Source organism: Moschus berezovskii, chromosome 19 (assembly GCF_049115385.1).
Source record: "Moschus berezovskii isolate FMDL1 chromosome 19, NW_MosBer_1.0, whole genome shotgun sequence".
NCBI classification, from domain to species: Eukaryota; Metazoa; Chordata; class Mammalia; order Artiodactyla; family Moschidae; genus Moschus; species Moschus berezovskii.
Genome location: NC_142478.1, coordinates 67,999,256 through 68,017,670, shown reverse-complemented (window position 1 = coordinate 68,017,670; position 18,415 = coordinate 67,999,256). Strand labels below are relative to the sequence as shown.

Genomic DNA, 18,415 nt, shown 5'->3' with positions numbered 1-18,415 from the left:
CCTGCTGAAGTGGGTTTTCCCTGAGGCCTGCTGCATGAGTAGCTAGAAGACAAGAGGTGGGGAAGAGCATCCCTGGAGGAAGGAATGGTGGGAGACGGCGTGGCTGGTAAGAGAATCAGTAAAAAAGAAAAGAAAAAGTGATTCCGTTCCTTTCTGGTGTTCGCTATGGGGTGATTCATTTCACCTCCCAATGCCTCAGTTTCATCCCTTGCAAAATGGGAATAATAATACGGATATTACCGCCTTCCTAGGGCTGTCAGGTTAAATGAGCTCATCCATGCTCAGTGGCCCAGAATTATGTTCTGGGGAGGCCATGGGAGAGCCTCAGTGTAGGACCACAAAGGGGGCCTGCCTGGAGCCCCACAAGGGTCCAGACTGCCCTACCTTCCTGTGGCCTCTCAGACTTCAAGAGCCCCCATAGCTCCTCTTGCAGAAATTAGACCCGGGTGGTGGGGGCATAGGACTCTGCCCACAAATATGGCCCCAGAGAAAGCATCTACCTTGTGGGTATTTTGGCTGGGACGTGTGGTGTCACCCTGGCAGTCTGACCATTATCTGGGTCATTCGAGCCCAGGAAACTGCCAAATCAGATAATTTGGGTGGTTTGCCTGTCTCTCTGGATCGGGTGTCCTGAGTAATGGCCCTTGTCTCCACCTGGCCAGGTCTGAGGTAGACAATCCCCCTTTTCAGTGAGCCTGAAATGAAAGCTGGTTTCAGCTGGTATGTTCAAGGTCAAGGCTTAAGAGAGGGTGCTAATTTAGAGGCCTACGTTTATCCACTTTATTGTGTGGCCTGATCCATGTCGGAACATCAGTTCAGTTCAGTTCAGTTCAGTCGCTCAGTCGTGTCCGACTCTCCGCGACCCCATGAATCACAGCACGCCAGGCCTCCCTGTCCATCACCAACTCCCGGAGTACACCCAAACTCATGTCCACAGAGTCGGTGATGCCATCCAGCCATCTCATTCTCCGTCGTCCCCTTCTCCTCCCGCCCCCAACCTTTCCCAGCATCAGAGTCTTTTCCAGTGAGTCAACTCGTCTCATGAGGTGGCCAAAGTATTGCAGTTTCAGCTTTAGCATCAGTCCCTCCAATGAACATCCAGGATTGATCTCCTTTAGAATGGACTGGTTGGATCTCCTTGCAGTATAAGGGACTCTCAAGAGTCTTCTCCAACACCACAATTCAAAAGCATCGATTCTTCGGCGATCAGCTTTCTTCACAGTCCAACTCTCACATCCATACATGACCACGGGAAAAACCATTGCCTTGACTAGACGGACCTTGGTCGGCAAAGTAATGTCTCTGCTTTTTAATATACTATCAAGGTTGGTCATAACTTTCCTTCCAAGGAGCAAGCGTCTTTTAATTTCATGGCTGCAATCAGCATCTGCAGTGATTTTGGAGCCCAAAAAAACAAAGTCTGACACTGTTTCCACTGTTTTTCCATCTATTTCCCATGAAGTGATGGGACCAGATGCCATGATCTTTGTTTTCTGAATGTTGAGCTTCAAGCCAACCTTTTCACTCTCCTCTTTCACTTTCATCAAGAGGCTTTTGAGTTCCTCTTCACTTTCTGCCATAAGGGTAGTGTCATCTGCATATCTGAGGTTATTGATATTTCTCCCAGCAATCTTGATTCCAGCTTGTGCTTCTTCCAGCCCAGCGTTCCTCATGATGTACTCTGCATATAAGTTAAATAAGCAAGGTGACAATATACAACCTTGACGCACTCCTTTTCCTATTTGGAACCAGTCTGTTGTTCCATGACCGGTTCTAACTGTTGCTTCCTGACCTGCATACAGGTTTCTCAAGAGGCAGGTCAGGTGGTCTGGGATTCCCATATCTTTCAGAATGTTCCACAGTTTATTGTGATCCACACAGTCAAAGGCTTTGGCATAGTCAATGAAGCAGAAATAGATGTTTTTCTGAAACTCTCTTGCTTTCTCCATGATCCAGCGGATGTTGGCAATTTGATCTCTGGTGCCTCTGCCTTTTCTAAAACCTGCTTGAACATCTGGGAGTTCACGGTTTACATACTGCTGAAGCCTGGCTTGGAGAATTTTGAGCATGACTTTACTAGCGTGTGAGATGAGTGCAATTGTGCGGTAGTTTGAGCATTCTTTGGCATTGCCTTTCTTTGGGATTGGAATGAAGACTGACCTCTTCCAGTCCTGTGGCCACTGCTGAGTTTTCCAAATCTGCTGGCATATTGAGTGCAGCACTTTCACAGCATCATCTTTCAAGACTTGAAATAGCTCAACTGGAATTCCATCACCACCACTAGCTTTGTTCGTAGTGATGCTTTCTAAGGCCCACTTGACTTCACATTCCAAGATGTCTGGCTCTAGGTCAGTGATCACATTATCGTGACTATCTTGGTCGTGAAGATCTTTTTTGTACAGTTCTTCTGTGTATTCCTGCCACCTCTTCTTAATATCTTCTGCTTCTGTTAGGTCCATACCATTTCTGTCCTTTATCGAGCCCATCTTTGCGTGAAAAGTTCCCTTGGAATCTCTAATTTTCTTGAAGAGGTCTCTTGTTTTTCCTATTCTGTTGTTTTCCTCTATTTCTTTGCATTGATCACTGAGGAAGGCTTTCTTATCTCTCCTTGCTATTCTTTGGAACTCTGCATTCAGATGCTTATATCTTTCCTTTTCTCCTTTGCTTTTCGCCTCTCTTCTTTTTACAGCTATTTGTAAGGCCTCCTCAGACAGCCATTTCGCTCTTTTGCATTTCTTTTCCATGGGGATGGTCTTGGTCCCTGTCTCCTGTACAATGTCACGAACCTCCGTCCAGAGTTCATCAGGCACTCTGTCAATCAGATCTAGTCCCTTAAATCTATTTCTCACTTCCACTGCATAATCATAAGGGATTTGATTGAGGTCATATCTGAATGGTCTAGTGGTTTTCCCTACTTTCTTCAATTTAAGTCTGAACTTCGCAATAAGGAGTTCATGATCTGAGCCACAGTCAGCTCCTGGTCTTGTTTTCGCTAACTGTATACAGCTTCTCCATCTTTGGTTGCAAAGAATATAATCAATCTGATTTCGGTGTTGACCATCTGGTGATGTCCATGTGTACAGTCTTCTCTTGTGTTGTTGGAAGAGGGTGTTTGCTATGACCAGTGCATTCTCTTGACAAAACTCTATTAGCCTTTGCCCTGCTTCATTCCGTGCTCCAAGGCCAAATTTGCCAGTTACTCCAGGTGTTTCTTGACTTCCTACTTTTGCATTCCAGTCCCCTAGAATGAAAAGGACATCTTTTTTGGGTGTTAGTTCTAAAAGGTCTTGTAGGTCTTCATAGAACCGATTAACTTCGGCTTCTTCAGCATTACTGGTTGGGGCATAGGCCTGGATTACTGTAATATTGAATGGTTTGCCTTGGAAACGAACAGAAATCATCCTGTCATTTTTAAGATTGCATCCAAGTACTGCATTTCGGACTCTTTTGTTGACCATGATGGCTACTCCATTTCTTCTAAGGGATTCCTGCCCACAGTAGTAGATATAATGGTCATCCGAGTTAAATTCACCCATTCCAGTCCATTTTAATTCACTGATTCCTAGAATGTCAACGTTCACTCTTGCCATCTCCTGTTTGACCACTTCCAATTTGCCTTGATTCATGGACCTAACATTCCAGGTTCCTATGCAATATTGCTCTTTACAGCACCGGACCTTGTTTCTATCATTGGTCACATCCACAACTGGGTATTGGTTTTGCTTTTGCTCCATCCCTTTATTCCTTCTATACTTATTTCTCCACTGAGCTCCAGTAGCATACTGGGCACCTACCGACCTGGGGAATTCCTCATTCAGTATCCTATCATTTTGCCCTTTGTTACTGTTCACGGGGTTCTCAAGGCAAGTATACTGAAGTGGTTTGCCATTCCCTTCTCCAGGGGACCACATTCGGCTGTGGTCCATGTGATTAGATCAGCTAGTTTCCTGTGATTATGATTTCAGTTTTTCTGCCCTCTGGTGCCCCCTAGCAATACCTACCGTCTTATTTCGGTTTCTCTTACCTTGGTCGTGGAAAATCTCTTCACAGCCGCTCCAGCAAAGTGCAGCTGCTGTACCTTACCTTGGACGAAGGGTATCTCCTCAAGGCCCCCCCTCCTGACCTTGAACGCAGAGTAGCTCCTCTCGGCCCTCCTGCGCCCGCGCAGCCACCGCCTGTTGGACGTGGGGTAGCTCCTCTCGGCCGCCGGCCCTGGCCTCAGGCGTGGGGTAGCTCCTCACGGCCGCACCTCTTTGCGTGGCTCGTTGCGCCGGGGCCGGCGTCTCTCGCGTCGCGTCTGCGCCGCCGGGGCCGGCGTCTCTCGCGTCGCGTCTGCGCCGCCGGGGCCGGCGTCTCTCGCGTCGCGTCTGCGCCGCCGGGGCCGGCGTCTCTCGCGTCGCGTCTGCGCCGCCGGGGCCGGCGTCTCTCGCGTCGCGTCTGCGCCGCCGGGGCCGGCGTCTCTCGCGTCGCGTCTGCGCCGCCGGGGCCGGCGTCTCTCGCGTCGCGTCTGCGCCGCCGGGGCCGGCGTCTCTCGCGTCGCGTCTGCGCCGCCGGGGCCGGCGTCTCTCGCGTCGCGTCTGCGCCGCCGGGGCCGGCGTCTCTCGCGTCGCGTCTGCGCCGCCGGGGCCGGCGTCTCTCGCGTCGCGTCTGCGCCGCCGGGGCCGGCGTCTCTCGCGTCGCGTCTGCGCCGCCGGGGCCGGCGTCTCTCGCGTCGCGTCTGCGCCGCCGGGGCCGGCGTCTCTCGCGTCGCGTCTGCGCCGCCGGGGCCGGCGTCTCTCGCGTCGCGTCTGCGCCGCCGGGGCCGGCGTCTCTCGCGTCGCGTCTGCGCCGCCGGGGCCGGCGTCTCTCGCGTCGCGTCTGCGCCGCCGGGGCCGGCGTCTCTCGCGTCGCGTCTGCGCCGCCGGGGCCGGCGTCTCTCGCGTCGCGTCTGCGCCGCCGGGGCCGGCGTCTCTCGCGTCGCGTCTGCGCCGCCGGGGCCGGCGTCTCTCGCGTCGCGTCTGCGCCGCCGGGGCCGGCGTCTCTCGCGTCGCGTCTGCGCCGCCGGGGCCGGCGTCTCTCGCGTCGCGTCTGCGCCGCCGGGGCCGGCGTCTCTCGCGTCGGAACATAGTCCTTGGTAACTAATAAAGGTTGGAAGGCTGGAACTGGCAAGTTTTTACAGTAAGGAGCATTTTAGTTGAAGTGTAATATATGTCCAGAAGTGCACAAGTATTACGTGGACAGCTGACAACTTTCACAAGGAAAACACCCATGTCACCACACCTAGCTCAACTGAAGGATTGATCACCCCCAAAAGCACCTCTCAGCCCACTTCCACCAACAGCCGCTCCCACCCAAGTGGAACCACTATTCTGACTTCTAGCAGCCTGGTTGGTTCTACAGTTTTTGAACTTTATATAAATGGCAGCAGATGACGTCCTTGGGTCCTGCCTTTGTTTGCTCACGTTACGTTTGTAGCATTCATCCGTGTGGCAGTAGCAACTATAGTTTGTTCATTCTCACTGCTGGATCATATTCCTTTGGATGAAGACAACGATATTTATCCATTCTTCATTGACGGACATTTGACTTGTTTCCAGTTTGGGGCTGTTACAAATAGTGTGATCTAGGTGCAGTATGTTTTTGTGGAGGGTGATGCAAGTTTGTGTCAGGTATCCTAGTTTTTACTGTTTTAAAAAATATATATTAGAAAGGATGAGCTTGTAGACATTCTCCTCAGTCTTTTTCATGGTGATATCAATCTGCTTAGGGACTAGGAGAGGAAGGGGTGAAGCCACGTTAGGAGGGGTCCTGCTGCCTCTGGGGTCTATGTCTTAGTTTTAGCAGGTTCTCCCGTGTCATCATCATCGGTCCCTTGGAAGGAAGTGGGTTTCTACAGATTTTGCAGGAAGAGCTTTGGAGCAGAGGCTGCATACCTACCCCAGAGGGGACCTTCCTCATACAGAGGCTCCTCAAGTCCTCAGATCTGCCTCCCAAGCACCCCACCACTTCAGGTGACTGGCTCAACCTCTCCAGTCTCAACCATCGTATCTTCAAAGACAGACTCAGAATGGGTGATCTTGTTAGATGCTTCCAGTTCTCAAATGATTTGAAATTGACTGCTGTTAACAATGATGATATGAACAGTTATTTGCTGAGTGCTTACCCAGCTTTCAGTGGTTTGTATACATTATCTCATGTAATACTCCCAAGAGGTATTATCCTCATCGTAATGTTGAGGAAACTGAAGTCCAGAGAGGCTACATCCCTTCCTCAAGACATGAAGCAAACATCAGAACAGAGGGTAGGAATTCAGCCAGTTCTAGTCTGGCCTTCACTTTCAACTGCTGCCTCAGTTTTTCCTTTTTTTCTTTTCTTTAAGGAAATATTTCAGACACACCAAAAAAAAAAAAAAATGCAGAGAACGATGTGACTTCTACACATGAACCAAATAGTCTGAGAAATTTTAATAGAACATTAAAAACACAATTAAAACACTCTGGAACCTCCCCTGCCCCACTCCCTCAGCAGTGGTAGCTTGTCCCTTGAATTTAAAAAAAAAAAGATATTTAATGCAGTTCTCTGTGCTATACAGTAAATCCTTATTTCTTATCCATTGTATTTGAGGTTTTTATTTTGGGGCCATGCCTCAAGGCATTGGGATCTTAGTTCCCCAACCAGGGATTAAATACATGCCCCCTGCATTGGAAGCTCGGAGTCCTAACCCCTGGACCATCGGGGAAGTCCCCAACTCCTGGATTTGATGTTCACCATCCCACATAGGTTTCTATGCTTTTACTATACATGAGTAAAAGCACAGAAATATAGTTTGCTTTTACTCCACATGTATGTACTCATAAAAATATTCTGAACTGTTTTATAGATTTTTGAACTTTATTAAATAGTATTATTCTGTCTGTGTCCTTTTGCAGCTCGCTTTTTCTTTTTGCTCAGCACTAATTTCTGAAGTTTATCCACGATGATACATGGAGTTCTAGTTCATTAATTTTCACTGCTGCACAGTCCCCCCGCTCCAAGAATATACCAGAATCGATCCATCCATTCTGCTGTTAATGGGCGTTCAGATTCTTTCCACTGTTCTGACATTGTAAGGTGTCCCAGTATCCATTCCTCTGCATTTGTGCCCTTTCCCTCTTTTACTGAAATATTCATATTATGAAACATTAATGGGCGAATTCTCTTAGTCATGCCAAGTGTTCTTTAATCGGTATATGTCTGTGGGGATACTGGACAGTTTCATTCAGTCACCTACTTTTTCCTGAGCACCTATGCTATAGATTGAAAATGTTTTTGTCGCTCCGGAATTGACGTGTTGAAAGCTAATCCCTGGTGTAAGAGTATCAGGAGGTAGGACCCTTTGCAAGGTGACTTGGTTATGAGAATTGAGCCCTCATGAATGAGATTAATGCCCTTAACAAACAGACTCCCCCCCAAAAAAAAGACCCTTGCCCCCACCCACCATGCACAGCAGGAAGATGGAATCTATAAACCAGCACATGAGCTCTCATTAGACACTGAATCTGCCTTGATGTTGGACTTCCCAACCTCTAGAACTATGACAAATTTCTGTTGTTGATAAGCTACCCAGTCTGTATTTTTACTGTAAAGGCCCAGATGGACTAAGACAGCCTACTGTGCGCCAAGCACTGTGTTGGGTCCTAGGCAAAGAGAGGTAGTTAAATGACACAGCTCTCGCTATCTGGGAGTTTGCATGGTTGACCAAGCACCACCAATATCGGATGGGAGAGGAGAGGCTGGGAACTCACAGTAGGGCTCTGAATGGAGGGTCCAGGGACCAGAGAGAGATTCCACGGAGGAAGCAGAAATGCACAGTGCTCAGTTTATAGCAGCACTGTGTGTAATAGCTAGCGCATGGAAGCAACCTAGATGTCCATAGACAGATGAATGAAAAAAGAAGCTGTGGTACCTATATGCAATGGAATATTCAGTTCAGTCGCTCAGTCATGTCCAACTCTCCGCGACCCCATGAATCATAGCATGCCAGGCCTCCCTGTCCATCACCAACTCCCGGAGTACACTCAAACTCATGTCCACAGAGTCGGTGATGCCATCCAGCCATCTCATTCTCTGTCGTCCCCGTCTCCTCCCGCCCCCAACCTTTCCCAGCATCAGAGTCTTTTCCAGTGAGTCAACTCGTCGCATGAGGTGGCCAGAGCATTGGAGTTTCAGCTTTAGCATCAGTCCCTCCAATGAACACCCAGGATTGATCTCCTTTAGAATGGACTGGTTGGATCTCCTTGCAGTATAAGGGACTCTCATTACTCAGCCATAAAAAGGAACACGTTTGAGTCACCTCTGTTGAGTTAGATGAGCCTGTTATAGAGAGTAAAGTAAATCCGAAAGAGAAAAACAAATATCATATATTAACACGTATATATGGAATCTGGAAAAATGATGCTGATGAACCTATTTGCAGGGCAGGAATTGACACACAGACATAGACAGCAGGCTTTGGACACAGCAGGGGAAGGGGAGGGTGGGGCGAATTGACATATAGTGTGTATGTGTGTGTGTGTGGTGTGTGTGTGTGTCTGTGTTGCTCAACCACGTCCGGCTCTGCCACCCCATGGACTAACCTGCCTGGCTCTGTCCATGGAACTCTCCAGGCAAGAATAGTGGAGTGGATAGCCATTTCCTTCTCAAGGGCATCTTCCCAACCCAGGGATTGAACCCAGGTCTCCTGCATTGCAGGCAGATTCTTTACCGTCTGAGCCACCAGGGAAGCCCCACATACACACACACTACCGGGTGTAGAATAGAGAGGCAGTGGGGAGCTGCTGTATAGCACAGGGAATTCAGCCTGAGGCTCTGTGACAACCTATAGGGTTGGGATGGGGTGAGGGGTGGGGGAGAGGTTCAGGAGGGAGGGGACATATGTGTACTTGTGGCTGATTCGTGTTGTTGTATGGCAGAAGCCAACACAATATTGTAAAGCAATTATCCTCCAATTCAAAATAACCTTTAAAAATAAGTAAACATGTAAAAAATAAATGAATAAATGCTACAGGGAGTGGCCAGTGCACCCTGGGCATCGTGCCCAAATCCCTGCAGTTGGAGGGCCTCCTCTGCCGTGTTTCTGCACCAGGACAGAGACGCAGCGACCTCTGCAATTCCCTCTTCTCAACCTCAGTCATTCTTCTGCGCATTAACAGTGACGTGTGAGTCAGTTGCTTAATGCCCGAAAAAGAAAAAAAAAAATCTGACTCTGGGAAACCCACACGTGTTTAAATTCTGGGATTGGAATTCTGTTCGGAGCCCTGAATGGATGGCATCCTCACACCGCCTTCGATTTGTCCTCTCCATCCGGAATCATCGTAATGATGGGTCACGGCTCACGTGTGTAATGCACGTGCTCTGGGAAACAGTCTATGTACGCCCATCATTTAATCCACAGAAAATCCTCGGTCTCTGTGTGTTAAAAGAGGAAGCCCAGAGAAGTCAATTAATTTACCTAAGGCCACCCAGCTAGGAGGTGGCAGAGTCGGGGCTCCACTCCTGGTCAGGCTAACTCCCGCATCCTTCATCCTAACCCTCTGGCCTCTGCCAGGATTTGCCTAGCATTTCTGGAGGCAAGCTCTCCTCCTTTCTACTTTAGAAAAATGCCATCAAGTGGGGGAGTTACTTATCACCTGACACAGCCCACTCACTACTCTAGCATTCTCTCTATTTGCATCAGCTGCTCAGGAAATTAGAGCAAATCCTATTTTTAGATTCTGGGGTTCAAATGACAGTGATGTATGGGTTAGTGGCTCGTTTTTATGAAAGTAGCTCAGAGGTGTTACCTGATCTGATGTTCGGAAACTCTTACATCACCGTTTTGATCTTTAATAGAGTTTATTTCAAAGATCGCTTTGTTTCTTGCCGCTCCTCTGTGAGTCCTACAACAGACTTTGGCCAGAAACAATAACACTCTGAGCTGAAACAGATGGCATGGAGAGAGGATGAGACTTTTCTCAGAAACCTGAAACACATAGGGTGGCAGGGGTAAGCGGAGAGCGGGGCAAGTCCTCAAAGCAGGCTTTGCCCGGTGTTTGAGCAGCAGACAGGCCCTTCCTGCCAAAACTGGCTGTGCGTGTATGTTAGACAAAAGCTCTGCAACTTTACTACTCACTCTTTATAGCTAAGCGCAATCTCTTAGTTTTGAAGATTCTACCAACAGGGAGGCCACACTATGTTTGTGGGGCCCTCTGGCAACCCTAAGACCCTAAGACTTAGGCAAGAAAAGAAAAGAACAGAAGAGGGATGGAGATGATAAAGGGAAAGGAACAAATACAGAGCGTTTGATGCACCCTGGGAGAAAATCTGATTTAATCAGTTTCACCCTCTTGTCAGTACTGGAAAAGATCTTTATTCCCATTTTATAGATTAGGCAACCGAGGCCAGAGTGGTCAAGCAACTTATTACTGCAGGGCACATGGCTGATGAATATGAAATTAGGATGGCAAGATTTGGAAAATAAAACTACAGGACACCAAGTTGAATCTGAATTCCAGATAAACGATTTTAAAAGATTTAGTTTGTCTCATGTAAAATTACAGATTTATCCTAAAAATTCAACTGGACATCCTGTCTTTTATTAATACCTGGCAACCATCGCTGAGATTCAAACAGTTCTGTCCATTATTTCTCAGATACTCCTTTACTTTGTATATAATACTTCATATATATTATACTTGTATATATAAAACAACAGAGTATAATTGATGATGATCATCAGCCAATATTGGTTGAGGGCAGTGCTTTGCCTCTCCTATTTCACTTGAAACCCTGTCATCCTCACACCACCACATCCAATGGGTACAGTTACTGTTTCCATATTCTGGATGAGGAAACTAAGTCTTAGTGAGATGCAATAACTTGACCACAGTCCATGGCCAGAAAGTACCAGAGCTCAGATTTGACATTGTTGCTGTCTTTCCTAAGAATGGTCACTTAAGAAACAGCCTTTTCAAAAGTTGGGTTAACACACATGTAGAAAATTGTTCAATTATATAAACATAAGGTTCAATGACATGTTGTAAACACCTGTGTAGGTGCCATCTGGATTCGGGAAGAAAACATGTCCAGCACTCCAGAAGTTCCACGTGCTCCCTCCCAGTAGCAATGCTCATCCTGCTCCTCAGAGATTCCTTCACTCTGGCCTCCAACCTCCAGCTGAGTTTGCCTGCCTGCGAACATTATATAAGTGAAATCTTTATAGGAAGTACTCCCTGGTGTTTCATTTCTATCCCTCAACACTATGCTTGTTGGATTTACCCGTGGTGGTATATATCTGGAGTCTGGTCCCTTTTCATTGCCGTATAGTGTTCCACCAGCTGATTATACATAGTGAACCCATCCTATTGTTGGTGAACATTTATGTTGTTTGAGATTAGTTTGAAATGTGACTTTTTTTGTATTGAAGTACAGTCCATTTACAATGCTGTTATTTTCTGATGTACAGCAAAGTGATTCAGTTATGCATATATAATATATATATTCTTTTTCATATTTTTTCCATTACAATTTATCATGGGATATTGAACACAGTTCTCAGGGCTGTACAATAGGACCTTGTTGGTTATCCATCCTATTTATAACAGTTTGCATCTGCTAATCCCAAACTCTCAATCCTTTGCTCCCCCTACCTGCCTTGGCAACTACAAGTCTGTTCTCTACGTCTGTGAGTCTGTGTTTTGTAGGCATGTTCATTTGTGTGGTTAAAATGTGCTGTTACAAGCAACAAGAATGACTGCGGAGAATATTCTCATGCATGTCTCCTGGGGGACACAAGCATTCGTTTCTGTTGGATATACACCTAAAAGAGGAAATGCTAGCCAGAAAGGGGTGTATATTCAGATTGCATAGATATACCGCACAGTTTTTCAAAATGTTTGTACCAATTTACACTCCTCACAGCAGCACATTCAATTTCCACTTGCTCCACATTCTCACCAGCACTTGGGATTGTCAATTTTTGTAATTTTAGTGGAATGGTATCTCCTTGCAGTTTTAACAGGCGTGCCCCTGATTCCTAATTAGGTTGAACACCTTTTAATGAGTTTATTGGCTCTCTGAACTTTTTCTTTTGTGAAGCCTCTGTCCCAGTTTCTTGAGCATTTGATTTGGCTGTCTGTCTTTTACTTATTGATTTGTGGGAAGATTTTTAATAAGTTCTGAATAGAAGCCCATAGTTCTGGATGTTGGAAATATCTGCTCCCATTCTATGTTTGACTCACGCACTTAAATGGTGTTTATTAGTGGAGTTCTTATGATTTTAATATATGAAATATATCAGTATTTTCCTTTTTGAATAGTGCTTCTTAAACAAGAAGACTTCTCCTACCCCCAAGGTTATAAAGGTTGCCTCTGCTATAGGCTTCTGGAAGCTTTGTTATTTTGCCTTTCACATTTAGATCTATAGCTCAATTGGCATTTATTTCTGCATATGGTGTGAGGTAGAGGGATTGGAAAACTCAATACTGTAATGATGGCAAATCTCTTCAAACTGATCTGTAGATTCTATGTCATCTCAATTCAAACCCAGCAAGTATTTGCCATTGTTGTATGAGAGACCTGATAAACTAATTCTAAAATTGATAAGTAAATCCAAAAGGCCAAGAATATCCGAGATAATATTGCAGAGAGAATGCTAAAAGAATGTGTTTTATTGATATCAAGACTATTATAAAGCTATAGTAATTGAGACCAGGCCATACTGACATAAACATAACAAAATCGGCCAATGGAACCTAATGAAAAGCCCTGAACCGGCCTACATGCATGCGGGGAACATATGTTTTGCAATACAGGAGCCCCACAGGCTAGTGGGGGAAAGATCGTTCTTTCAATACCTTGTGGGGGGTCATCTATATGGCGACAAACAAACTTGTCTCCAAGGCTCCCACTTTTCAACACTGCACACGGCCAGGGTACTGTGTTCTTAAATGCTTGTATGATGATGGCAGTGATGGTTATAACATCACCAGTATATATTACAATTTCGCCACTCTCAAAGTGCTTTCCAATCTGTTATTTTCCCCAAACCCTAAGAAGCAGGCCGGGAAGACATTATTAGTCCTTTTATGGATGATGAAGCGGTGACTCCAAGGGCTGACTGACCAACCCAGGGACACTTGCCTAGCCCTTGAGCTTCACCTGTGGCTCCTTCCACTTTGTGAGAAGCCCAATGCTCCTTCCTGAGGGGCATGACGGAGGGGCAGGGAGCAGTGGGCTTCGGTGGAGGTGGACTGGAAATGGCTAGAGGTCAGTCGCATACTTCTCAGACCCTGCAATGGGCTCCTTGACCAGGTTTCAGTCCCTGGATCGCTCCCTGGAGGAGAGTTGTCCCCGGGATAGAGCAAGAAGGCTGTGAGTTGTGGTGGAAAGAGGATGGCATGGGAAAGGCACAGAGGATCTGCCATTTGTATGCATGCTGGAGACTGGGGTGGGGTGGGCAGATGAGCTGGGGTTCTAATTCCAGCTCTGCCATGAATTTGCTGTGTGCCTTTGAACAACTGACCTCACCTTTCTGGGCCTCAGTTTTCTGAGTCTTCATCGTTAAATGAACCATATTTCCAGTCTTTCATCTTTAAATGAACCAACTCCAAGATGTCTCCCTTAAGGTGTTTGTAATTCTCCATTGCTTAGTAGGACTCAGTAATTCTCAGCAATTGGTGTTAGTATTCTTCAGATCACTTCTTTCTAATAAAAAGCAGCAGCTGCCATTGATCAAGCATTTACATGTCTTTCTCTTGTGAAACTGGGGGCTCAGCCTTCACTAAGGATTTATGAGTTGCATTTGCCAAGCCCTACCCATCTCCTGATACAGAATGGATGATTCTACATGCTTTTACATGTAGGTATAGAAAAAAGACTGGAAGGAACTATACCAAGATGTTAAAAGTCAGCATCTCTGGGTGATAAGCATGGGGTTGATTTGCTTTTCTTCTTTTTATTTAGTATTTTCTGAATTATGTACATTAGATGAGAATTCATGTTATAGTTGGGAAAATGATTGATGAAGAAATGCAGATATGAATTCTTCTTGTTAATTTAAATGAAGAAGAGTCTGCAAAGGGCCACTTTAAAGCCTCTCCTTGAGTTCCAAGCTTAAACAGACAATGGTTTTGGAGTCAGAAATTCCAGGGTACCCATCCCAGCTCTGCTCCTTTCTAGCTGTGCTAAGCTAGCGGAGTCTCTTAACTTCTGTTGGCCCCAGTTCCCTCAAATGAAAAATGAAAATGGAACAAGGAGCCTTCAAGGCTTGTTTTCAAGGGCTTGATATGTTTGAAACGACATGGCCATGTTTCTGGCACTTAGGAGGCACTCACTCAGCAGTGACCCTTCCTTTAGGTGGGCTCCTTTCCCAGAGTTTCAGTGGAGATCCTTTGAAGGTGGGCGTTACCTATCATCTCACTTTACAGAGGAGGATACAGGGGTTCAGGGTGGAAACTTGTCCAAGGTCACAGAGCTCCGAAGGGAAATTCTGAAACAGGCTCAGAGAGGGTGAGTGATCAGACAGAGGTCACACAGCTTAAACTTACTGCCTGTGTAGTTTGTAAAACAAGAAACTAAACACCCTCCCCCACCCCCCAAAACCCCAGAGTGCCCTTTATTGGGGGGTTACCATTAACGAGGCACCGTGGCAAGCCTCCTGAACCAAAGCAGCAGCAGCAACAACAAATCCGCTGCCATTTATCAGTGCTTACGCAATGCCAGTGATCTTGGCACGTCCCACAATCGTCTCAGTTAATTCTCCAGACAATTCTATGACGTGCGTCTTTCGAGCCCATTTTACGGATGGGGAAACTGAGGCTTAGAGGCTGAGGCCCTTCCCCAGGGCCGCAGCAGGCCTGGCACTGGGTCTGCCCAGCTCCCCGGGAGGCTGCGGGAGGGCCAGGTGGCATGCAAGGAGTTAAGCGGTAGGCAGTGCTGTGGCTCCGCGCGAGGAGCGCGCTGGGCTGAGGCGTGCTGCTGGCGGCGGCGGCGGCGGCAGCGGCGCTGGGGGCTCGGGCTCCAGAGACGTGAAGTCCGGGGGAGCGAGCGAGGCAGGGAGGGAGGCAGCGAGAGAGAGGGAGGCGAGGCGGCCGGAGCCCCGCGCCCAGCCGCAGCCCGCGCCCGGCGCGCAGCGGGCCCGGGCATCCCCGGGCGGGTGCCTGCGCGGGGCCTCGCCTTGGCGCGGGGCACCCGCAGTGCCGCCCGCCCGCCAGTCCGCCCGAGCGCCAGGCTCGCAGGAGCCCGGTTTGCACTTCCTCTCGCCTCCGCCCGCCTCCCCGGCTCACCGGCTGGCGTCGCCACCGCCTCCTCGTCCCCGGCCACCGCTGTCGCCGCTGCTGCAATCCAGGACGCACACTCTTCCACTTTCCCGCTGGAGGCGCGGAGGATGCCCCTTGCACCAGACCCGGAGAAATAGCCCCCGGGGCCCGCCGGGAGGAGACTGGGCGGCGAGAAAGAAAATCCAGTCTCCCTTTCCTGGATGCCACTGCAGCAGCTGGCAGCTGGGAAGGCGCCCACAGAGCGGGTGCGCCAAGCGGGACGCGGGAGTCGCAGAGAGAGAGAGACCCCGGGCGCTGGCTGGGCTCCGTTGGCAGAGTTCGCAAGTGACTGAGACCCTCAGGTAAGGGCTAAGGGGCCTGGTCCTGCTAGCAGGGGGGCCTTAGGGAGAGGGCGTAGAGCTGCTGCAAAGGATATCTGTCCCCCAGCTGGGCTGCCGATTCCAGATGCTGCCTGGAGCCTGGGGTTCAGTGTCCAGAGTAAAGAACCCTGAGTGGTGACAGCCCGGCTCTGGGTGGATGACAAACTTTCTCTCCTCCTGCAGAGGGCTGGACGTGCCGGCTTATCCTGCGTCCTTCCTCCGGGCATCCCCCCGGGGTTCCCAAGGCAGGATGTCCAGGGCTTCTCAGATGACCTGGGCCAGGGGGGAAGGCAGTGGGCCCCTTTCATTTGATTCATGAATGACCCCCTTCTTGGCCAGTTACAGTTCTGAGGGAGAAGGAGCTGGATGTATTTTCAAGTTGACTTTACAGGGTCCTTGTTGGGGGTGATACTCTGGTAAACGAGATTCCCCATCATCTGGAGAAGCCAGGGCTGCCCGGGTGATGAATTCTGTGTAGAGTGCTTTGCAGTCTTGCTTATGTCCATTCTGGTGCATGTGTGCGTATGTGTGTGTGTACATGTGTGTAGAGGGAAGCAGGGGGAACCGTCCAGCCAGATTGCCCCCATCCAAGCCCTTCCAGCAGCCCCAAGCGTCATCGCCGGAGCCGAATCACCTCGCTGGCAGAGACGCTAGAAGCAGTGGGGATCAGCTCCCGTCCCTTCAGCTCCTTAGATGAGCTAAAGGTTTGGGAGAAGTTTCCTGAGCTGTTCAATGAGACCATTCAGATTGGAGCCTGGCGAGGTGCAAACTTCAGCAGAAAAGAGGTTGGAATGGACATTTGGATGGGGACTCCTGGCACTGTCATCCTCAACTCTGAGGCTGTGGGTGGTCTGTCACACCCCAGGCCCTTCGAGACTCTGCAGAGCCCAGCACATAGCTCATGAGTTTGGCCAGATCGTTTTTTTCCCCTTAAGGAAAAACATGCTCCAAAGAGGCCACCTGGTCTCCAGGGGTCATTTTGGAGCCATCCCTATTGTCACAGCCCCCGAGATGGAGTCTTGCTTCCCTCCCTAGGGTTCCAGCCTAGGGCCGGGGTCATCTCCATGAACTAGTTGGTCCGTGAGGCAGGCAGGGGAGGTGCTTCTGTTCGTGACCTAACAGATATATTCCCCTGGCCCTGTGGTCAGACCTGGTGTCTGCCTCTAGGACACAACATTGCTGCGTGGTTCCTGAACAGTGCTTGAGGCATGAGGTGGGAGTCTGTGGACCTCCTGCCGTTGCTTGGGATTCTGACCTGGGGCCAGGCAGCCTACGAGCTGCTTCTCTAGGCTGCCAGGACCCAGGGATGCTTCGAGGGTGTCGGAGGCTGGTCTTTGATGTCCTGGGGAAACCCCGTCTTTGGGTCAAGAGGTTGAACGTCAAGTCGGCCATCAATTTGCTGTGTGAGTTTGGGCAAGTCACTCAACCTCTCTGAGCTCCAGTTGCTGCTTCTGTAAAAAGGAAGAAATTTCCTGTATCCTCAGAGGTCCCGGTTCAGACATTCTTACAGCCCTGAGTGACTGTCAGAGATGAAATCCTCCAGATCCCAGGAGGCGGTGTAACATAGTGTGTAAGAGGCCTCGGACTGAGACACGTCTGAGTCTGACCAATCGCTTCACCCTCTGAACCTCGGTCCCTCCACAGTAAAATAACTGAGACGGTGCTTGGTGTGCCTGGTGAGCCTGGAGTTGCACGAATGCAGCCGCAAGGCTGTCTGTTTTGAGTCTTGTGCACAGGCATCTGGGTGCCGTTGTCCCCAGGGAGGCTGGCCCTGAGCACCAGGTGACTGATCCTTGGCTGGGGAGCAGGGCCCTTGTTCTCTCAGATCATCTGACACCTGCAGTCTCCCCTCCACCCCGCACTCGCTCCTTCCTCATAAAAGCACTTCTGGACCAGCAGCTCCTAGTGGGGAGCCCCAGGCGGTCTGGGAGCACTGAATGCATCCAGCTGCTGCGTCGCCATGACAACAGGAGGTAGAGGTAAGCTGTCTCCATGGCTTCAACTTTGCAGCTGTGGAGGGATCAAGGGCAGAGAAGTTCAGTTTGTATGGGCAGCCCTCCATCTGCTGAGGCTGTCTGATCAGGCGAGGCTGCTGTTCCCTGCAGGAACAGCCACGCCGGGAAAGTGTCTTGCGTGTGTGTGTGTTGGCAGTGGGGGCAGGTGGCTGAGATTGTGGAGGAAGGCCGTCGATTAGTCGGTCTTATTTCTTTCTGAATGGTTCCAAGACTTGGGGTATCTACAGCCCTCCCTGTACTAGGTAATCCCTGTGCTGTGCTTAGTCGCTCAGTCATGTCCAGCTCTTTGTGACCCCCTGGACTGCAGCCCGCCAGGTTTCTCTGTCCATGGGGATTCTCCAGGCAAGTATACTAGAGTGGGTTGCCATGCCCTCCTCCAGAGGATCTTCCCAACCTAGGGACTGAACCCAGTTCTCCCGCATTGCAGGCAGATTCTTTACTGTCTGAGCCACCAGGGAAGCCCTGGGTCCATGCTAAAACCTCCACGGGAAAGACAGACCTCATCTTGGCCAACACGGAGTGAGTTAACAGGCATGCAGTCTGGCCTGGAGTGGGAGCAGCTCCACCGTGTGTTAGCTCTTATCTGCAGGCTCGACTTTCAGGATTCAGAAAACGAACAGTTTGCTTCCCTGGCGGAATAGGATGTGTGTGTCTGTGTAGACACGTGTGTGTGAGCGTGTGCCTGTGTATACGCTCTCATGTAGTTTGCGTATGTGTGCTCACGCGAGTGTGAGTTACAGAAAACCCTGAAGCGTGTGTGGGAGTG

The 18,415-nt window shown here is 49.1% G+C and overlaps 1 protein-coding gene across 3 annotated transcripts in view; it reads left to right on the top strand.

Moving 5' to 3' along the window:
- Positions 1–14,990: 14,990 nt before the first annotated feature.
- Positions 14,991–18,415, top strand: part of WSCD2 (WSC domain sialate O sulfotransferase 2) — a 112,721-nt gene continuing 109,296 nt past the window's right edge. For 2 of the 3 annotated variants that reach the window (XM_055405640.2, XM_055405641.2), the window contains exon 1: positions 14,997–15,616. The gene's annotated coding sequence lies outside the window, so the exon portion shown is untranslated. Of the gene's footprint in view, positions 15,617–18,415 lie in introns of all 3 variants that reach the window. The other variant, XM_055405646.2, reaches the window with a different exon arrangement.